The sequence below is a fragment of the Lepus europaeus genome, chromosome 11 (genome assembly GCF_033115175.1).
Source record: "Lepus europaeus isolate LE1 chromosome 11, mLepTim1.pri, whole genome shotgun sequence".
NCBI lineage: Eukaryota > Metazoa > Chordata > Mammalia > Lagomorpha > Leporidae > Lepus > Lepus europaeus.
The window spans coordinates 61,517,258-61,524,173 of record NC_084837.1 but is presented as its reverse complement, the minus strand read 5'-3'; positions in this window follow the sequence as shown (position 1 = coordinate 61,524,173).

Sequence of the window (6,916 nt, the reverse complement as noted above, 5' to 3'; positions counted from 1 at the left end):
GAATCAGTTAAGATTTCAATTCAATAAACACGAATTCAGTATCAGTTATGTGTCTGGAATAGTATCATTGCTTCCTCTTCATGGAGTGAGAACAAGGAAGCTGAGGAGTCCTTCATGTATCGTTTATCAGTGCTCGAGCCAGAGTTCAAACCGAGCTTTCAGACCTGAATCCATCTACACTCTTTTGCATGCCTGTGGGTTCACACATCAGGGGATGCTACAAGGTCTGATGACAAATGAGCTCTTAATCACTAGAGAATCTTTACATATCTCAAAATCATATTTCTCAAAGGCTTAAGACATCTCTCCAAAATTTGAGCATCATGACATTGGCTTTCTGAAAAGCAGGGTTCTGATGAAAACCCTGGGAAAGAATTTTACCTTTATTACCAGGGAAGGGGGAGGTTTAAGTCATTGTAAAGCATAATCTAGGCTGGCGCCGCGGCTCACTAGGCTAATCCTCCACCTTGTGGCGCCGGCACACCGGGTTCTAGTCCCGGTCGGGGCACCGATCCTGTCCCGGTTGCCCCTCTTCCAGGCCAGCTCTCTGCTGTGGCCAGGGAGTGCAGTGGAGGATGACCCAAGTGCTTGGGCCCTGCACCCCATGGGAGACCAGGAGAAGCACCTAGCTCCTGCCATCGGATCAGCGTGGTGCGCCGGCCACAGCGCGCCAACCGCGGCGGCCATTGGAGGGTGAACCAATGGCAAAGGAAGACCTTTCTCTCTGTCTCTCTCTCCCTCTCACTGTCCACTCTGCTTGTCAAAAAAATTAAAAAAAAAAAAAAACAAAACATAATCTAAAATGTTCCCCAAGGGATGCTTCTGAGGGGAAAATGGAATTGCTGGGTTATCTGATTTATTTAAGGGGAAGTGAACTGAGAAGAATTTTACAGAACGGTTTCAAGGTATGGAAAGTTGGTATGTGATTCATGCACTTAAATTAGGGGAAGAAGTTAATGGGTGGGAATTCCAAGAAACAAACCATAACAACCAACATGATATGCTCCTTGCATTAGCAGTGAACGGTTTCCATAGATATAGTAACAATTGTGATCAAATGTCAAGGAAGTTGTGGGAAGAAAGGTTTATTTAGAATTTATTTACTTTATTTTTGACAGGCAGAGTTAGAGAGAGAGAAAGACAGAGAGAAAGGTCTTCCTTTTTCTGTTGGCTCACCCCTCAAGTGGCCGCTACAGCAGGCGCATTGCAGCTGGCGCGCTGCGCTGATCCAAAGCCAGGAGCCAGGTGCTGCCTCCTGGTCTCCCACGCGGGTGCAGGGCCCAAGGACTTGGGCCATCTTCCATTGCTTTCCAGGCCATAGCAGAGAGCTGACCTGGAAGAGGGGCAACCGGGACAGGATCGGTGCCCTGACTGGGACTAGAACCTGGGTGCCGGCCTGCAGGCGGAGGATTAGCCTAGTGAGCCGTGGCGCCGGCCTTGCTTAGAATTGAAGGTGATGAGGTGATGTTTTAGTCCTTGTCATTGCCACTTCCACTCAAAGTATCTGGACAGTGAGGAAGCTTTGTGAGCAAACCTTCAACCTCAGTAGGTGAATGGCCCAGTCCCTAGATGACTCAGGAGAACTACAATATTTTTCTTTCTTTTTTTTTTTTAAGATTTATTTATTCATTTGAAAAAGTTACAGAGAGGCGGTGGGGGGGGGGGGGAGAGAGAGAGAGAGAGAGAGAATGAATGAATGAATATCTTCCATCCTCTGATTCATTCCCCAAATGGCTGCAGTGGCCAGAGCTGAGCTGATCAAAAGCCAGGAACCAGGATCTTCTTCGGGGTCTCCTGTATAGGTGCAGGGGCCCAAGCACTTGGGCCATCTTCTGCTGCTTTCCTAGGCCATCAGCAGGGAGACAGATCAGAAGTGAAGCGGTCAGGACTTGAACTGGCACCCAAAAGGATGCCAGTGCTGCAGGTTGGGACCTTAACCTGCTGTACAACAGCACTGGCCCCAGTACATAACTTCATTCTGTGTCTGCTTGCTTTGATGACTATCTTTTAGGCTGCGATAAGAACTTCATATAAGTTATGGTTGTCACTGAATCTGCAGTTCCCAGTGTGGTGTTTGTCAGGCAGTAGATGGTCAGTAATGCTTCCTTGAGCTAATAAATGTTGAAATTGTTTCTCCTCCTTAGGTTTGACTTTCTCCACAGCAAGTGACTGACCTGTGCTGCTAGGGCCAGAGTTGTTGTTCAACCTGTTTTTTTATTATTATGCTAAAATATACATTACATGACATTTACCATGTAAACACTTAAAGTGTATAATTCAGCAGCATTAAGCACACTTAGCATATTGGGCAATCATCACTGGGCCTGGGATTGTCATAGCCATAATGGTTGTGAGAGAAGCTGGGAGCAAAGAGGGAGTCAGAAGGTGAAAAAGAGGTTTAGAATTGAGAAAGAAATGGAAACTTGCAAAACGGCAAGTCTACATAGGTAGGTGCTATGTAAGCGAATCTAAAACTCTAGAGAGAGGCAGAAAGAGCACTCCAGGGAGACCCAGAGGGATGAAGATGGCGCCTTTGTGGGCTCGTGGTAGTAACTGAGTTCGCGGATGGATGTGGGGACTGCTAGGACGCTGGGGACCATGTATTACCCTCCTCTCTATTCCTGGACTTTCACCCACAGTGTTTGGAATGAGAGAAGGCATGCAACAAAAACTTGAGGTTAAATCAAACTTATGCCTTGTGGTAATAGCAGAAGATGGAGTGGGTATTCAAGATGTAGGTACTGTCTGTTGGGGCATAGGTAAGGGTGTTTCGTATGATCAGTCACCTTTGGCCTTGAACTCTTTGGCTATGGAATCTCCAAAGGGCTGCTTGGCTTCTATATTTTTCAGATACTAATGATGTAGAAGAGATTGAAATGACTCTGAGGACAACAGGCCAGGTTTGCCAAAACTCAGAAAGGCAGATGAAGGCTGGAATCCTGTTTCTGACCTCCTTTCTCCCTTTCCTGCCTGCTCTGCTGAGCTTGGGTGTTGCAGGGTTGGAGCTCGGGGACGCCTCATAGAGGTTTCACTTTCTGCACTTTGGCTCCATTCACATCATTGGTGAGCTGCAATTCAGTTGCCAAAGCCTTAGGGGGGAATGAGCATGTCCTTTCTTTAACATGGGAATCACAGGATGAACACCGGCTGCTTCTCAGGGCAGGCAGAGGGAGGAGTGGCCATCTTCTTCTGTGCCTTTTCTGCAGTTGGAACAACTGCCATGGGTGGGGGTGGGGTCGAGGCCCTCTGAATGGGACAGGGGAGGGAGGTGTCGCAGACAAGACAGTGAGGGTAACTGAAAACGTGAACTAGGAGCGAATGAGAAAGGAGCTTTAGGAGGGCAGAGAGGAAGCAGGTGACACAGAAGGCAGAAATAGGGTTGCATGGACAAATTTGATCCAGTGAACGGCCATGAAAGTTGTGTACAGACAGAGAAGTTTGGTGCAACAAGTTAAAGGGAGACATTGGATGTTTTTGCCAATTTATTAAAAGACGTTCTTGATGCAATTGTCTAAAATATGCTCCCGGATACAAAGACAAGTGAGGTTAATAGACATTAATTGACGAACATACCATCCAGAGAGGGAGACAGTTAAGCATGGACTATTTTAATGCAGTGTTTATGTGAAAATAATATGTAAAAATTGATCTAAAGATCGGAATGGATTAGCAGAGTAAAAATCAGAATCATGGAGGCCTGAAATGGTTTTATAATAATGAATATGTAAATTATGAAGAGCTTGAGTGTGTGCTGGTGGCAATAGGAAAAGGCAGAAAGAGAACAGGTTTATTTCTAAGGAGGATCGACCTGCAGCATGGTTTCGTACTAACTTGGTAGTCAGTATAATATTTGGATGAATGAACCATAGGACCTTGCATCTCTAGGTTTCCAAGCAAATGACAGAACAAAGCTACCTGGTTTAGAACTTGGGGGACACAGGGAGAATGGAGATATCACTGGCAGAACACAGAGGCTGCAAAGACAGGAAGGAGGATGATGGGAAGTGTGTGGTCTGAGTGTGTTCTCCAAAATTCCTACCTAGAAACTAAATGGCCAGTGTGATGGTATTGATGGTGGCCTTTCTGAGGGCCAAGTCCTTGTGAATGGAATTAATGACCTTACAAAGAGGGGAACAGGGCCGGCGCCGTGGCTCAATAGGCTAATCCTCCGCCTGTGGCGCCAGCACCCCAGGTTCTAGTCCTGGCTGCTCCTCTTCCAGGCCAGCTCTCTGCTGTGGCCCGGGAGTGCAGTGGAGGATGGTCCAAGTGCTTGGGCTCTGCACCCACGTGGGAGACCAGGAGAAGCACCTGGCTCCTGGCTTCGGATGAGTGTGGAAAAGGAAGACCTTTCTCTCTGTCTCTCTCTCTCTCTGTCCACTCTGCCTGTCAAAACAAAACAAAACAAAAACAAAAACAAAAAAGAAAAACAAAGAGGGGAACAGCCAGACTGAAGGGAACACCCTTCTGCCTCTCGATCCTTCTCACCACGTGAGGGCATCAGGCCATGTTTTCTGGAGGAAAGGGCCTTCGCCAGATGCTGAACCTCCTGGCACTTTGGTCTTGGACTCCTGAGCCTCCAGAACGATTGAACTTTCTGTTGTTTGTAACCTATCCCATCTCAGGTACTGTACAAGTCGCCAAAGACAGAGGGGAAGAAAGCTGTTGACTTTGGCTTAAGAGGACAATGTTGAGTTTAAAATGATGATCGAACATCCCAGAGGAAATGTTTGGTTTGTAGTTGGAGCATGAGCAAGCAAAGAAACAAACAAGTGTGGGGAAGAAGTCTTGGGAATGACCTGTTAGAACAGGCTTGGAGATACTCATTTGGAGTAATTAGTCAAGTAATGATGGTGGAGTACGTCAGACTGAGCTCCCTGAGAAAGAAAAATAACACCATAAAATGGACCAGGCAGTTAAGGATCATGTTGTAAGTCACTCACCCTGTTCTTCCAGTGAAAGGGGTCTGGACTCACTCTTGCTGCTTCACTTCTGGGCCCCCGTGTTTGGGGTGACCTCCTCCTCTGACTGCTCACCAAGTTCAGGCTCATTCCCTACATCTTCCAAGGTTGCCCACTGTATGCTGGGCCTTCAGTTCTCAACCCAGGTTTACACACAGATAGTGTTTTCAAACTTCTTATTCTCAGTACTAGGACCTTTCTTCTGGGATAACTTAGCTAACTAGGATCCTAATTTCAAATGGATGAATACTTTCTCCCCATAAATGACCTCAGACCACGCCCACTTGAGACATCTTCATTTGACCTTTGCCTGAATTTTACTGCTGCTGGTCTTTTTACACCAGAGCAGACAGACTAGATGCAAATGTTGGAACCCAGAGATAGAAAGTGCCAGTACTGCTGCATCCTGTCACTCACCCCACTGATGTTCACATCCCCAACTCTGCCTGCCCTGTTTTTGCTATCTACTGTAATGCTGAAATGCTGGCACACCTCCAAGACCAGGGTAAAATGGGAACCCACAGATATTGCCAAGGCCTTCCTCTGGTTCCAGAGAGAACTGAGTCTTAAACAGAATCACATGAATCTGTGTGGATTATTTTATCCGCTCTCCCCCACCTTTATTTCTGTAGTCATCTCAGCAGATTTGGAGGGGGGTTGTGTGAAATACCATTTACAATGGCTCCACTTAGTCAGGAACTAATTCAAACTTTGCAACATTTTGTGTATTTTTTGGACTCTATTATCATTAGAAAATTTCTACATGCCTGTCATAATGAGATGACAATCTAATTTGGAAGCCCAATTGTACTAAAAAAAAGTCACTTTTCCAGAATACAAAGAAGTTCATCATAGAAACCAAGAACTGCTATGTTTTAGATTTTCCTGAAGAGAAAATATAATTCTTTCATTAGTTATGATTTTTTTCTGAATGTTCCAGCCATTAGTAGCACAATAATATGAAACTGAGGTAGGAAAACCTCATTTTCCAATTTTTTTAGAGAAAATTATTTTTGAATAATATGTTTATGCACCAAAATCTAAAATGAATAAGCTTATAATAAAATGTAAGTCTCCTCACATCCCACCCTCCAGCTACCTAGGTCCCTGTCCCACCATTCCTGTACCCAGTGACCCTTCCAAAGATGGCCACACACATAGATAAACACACATCCCCTCTCTGTTCCTTCCAATACTTGTAGATTAGGCAACATCCATCATTTTCTCTACTTTCCAGCATTGTGGAGGTGATGAACTATAGAGTGCTGCATTATTATTTTTTAAAGTTGGAGAATATTCTGTTGTTTAAATACATAAGTTGATTTAGCTTATTATTAGTATATATTAACTTATATAAGATAATCTATGTTGTTTATAATCTAGGCTATTAAAACAATGTTGCAATTAATATCTGTATACTCATTAGGATGACAAAGAAAAAATGAAAGTAGTGCACCTATGCAAGTACAATCATAAAATAAATTCTCAGCAGTGTGATGTCTGGGCATGCACCCTGGTAAATTGCTCTCCATGTGTGTATTTCATCAGTTCCTACTGATGTATAAATGTTTGCACCCTTGCACCATTGGCCAGTTTTGCAACACAAAGAAACTTAAGAGAAAAGTTTCTGTATAAAGTCAACACAGTAGAACAAACATTAAGTTGATACAGTTACACATTTGACTTGAGGCCTAGTATTAGCACTAGGCATAATAAGTGGTATAATGAACTTAAAGTCTGGTTTAAGAGACTCTGAAGGCCTACTAGGTAATTGTAATTTTTCCTAATATCTTATTGATGCTATCTGCCAATATACCTAATAAATATTTGATCTTCTTCAATTAATCAAGTTCACTTAATCTATAGTATGTCATATTTTCCATGTAAAAGTCAGGGCCTTTTGTCCTGATCAGGTACCTGAAGCTTAAGTGTTAATTGGTTTATTGAAGGTTACTAGA